General features: G+C 35.8%; 1 protein-coding gene across 6 annotated transcripts in view; it reads right to left on the reverse strand.

The window, feature by feature from the left end:
* The window catches only part of LOC101560024 (ankyrin repeat and KH domain-containing protein 1), a 133,257-nt gene that overhangs the window by 100,563 nt on the left and 31,505 nt on the right, over positions 1-1,189 (reverse strand). The gene's annotated exons all lie outside the window — the stretch shown is intronic.

Consider the following 1,189-nt stretch of genomic DNA (forward strand, 5'->3'; position numbering starts at 1 on the left):
AGCACAAGGGTCTGAGTTCAATCCCTGGTGGCTATCTGTCTATACTAATTTAGGTACTGATGAAGGAAATATTCAGTAGTTTATTACAACAACCCATTTTCTCCCTTAGGTCAAATATCCACGTAACTTCTGGGGCAAGATTTTAAATTAAATTTATTCCTATGGATACCATAAATAAACTTAGAAAAATTAAAAAGCATATCATCAAACATCCAATGAATTTATATCATAATTTACAAAGAGCTAGCACAGAGCCAGAGTGGGTGGTGGTGCATGCCTGTAATCTCATCACTCAGAGGCTGGGGCAAGAGGACTGCTGCAAGCCCAGCCTGGTCTACAAAGTGAATTCAAGCCCAGCCTAAACTACGTAGTAAGACCCTGTCTCAAAACTCAAATAAAGTGCTACTATACAATTAACTAATAATATAAAATGAATTCACACTGAGCTGGTTAAGAAATTGTTATTTCAGCTACAAACTGACCAAAAAAAAAAAAAATAATAATTCTGTGAGGTGTGAGGATTTCCCAAAACTACTGATAGGAATGTACACTTGTAAAAACTTGGGGTACCCATTTGACACTAAGTATCAAAATTAATTTTCTTTTTTTTTTGCGGAACCAGGGATTGAACTCAGATCCTTGCATTTGCCAGTCAAGCGCTTATCCTACTGAGCCATCTCTCCAGCCCCCTAAAATTTAAATTTTTAAATAAAAATTCCTTGGGGCTGGTGAGATGACTCAGTGGTGTAAAGCACCTACTTAGAACAAGCTAAGCTAAGCAAAGGACAGGGACCGCGGTTCAATCCCCAGCACCACATGCCAGCCAGCCCTGCCCCCTGGTGGGCTGAGCTGGCCACACACACTAAATAGATAAATATTTAAAATAAATAAATAAATAAATAAATAAATATTCCTTCACCCAATGATACTGCTTTCTCGAAATCTATCCTGTATACATCTACACAAGAAAGAAAAGTTATAACTATACAAGGATATATACTACAGTACTATTTATGATAATGAAAAATTCAATATAAACTATCCTTCAATAAAAAATTGGTAAATTGTGGTGCATCTGAGCAACTGAATTTTATCTGACTTGAAAAGGGAAAGATTTTTTTTTTTTTTCAAAGTTTTATTGACAAACAGATAGCAATGAGACAGTTTCAAATCATATCGGAAGGACAGT

Source organism: Octodon degus, unplaced genomic scaffold, assembly GCF_000260255.1.
Source record: "Octodon degus isolate 3935 unplaced genomic scaffold, OctDeg1.0 scaffold00169, whole genome shotgun sequence".
NCBI lineage: Eukaryota > Metazoa > Chordata > Mammalia > Rodentia > Octodontidae > Octodon > Octodon degus.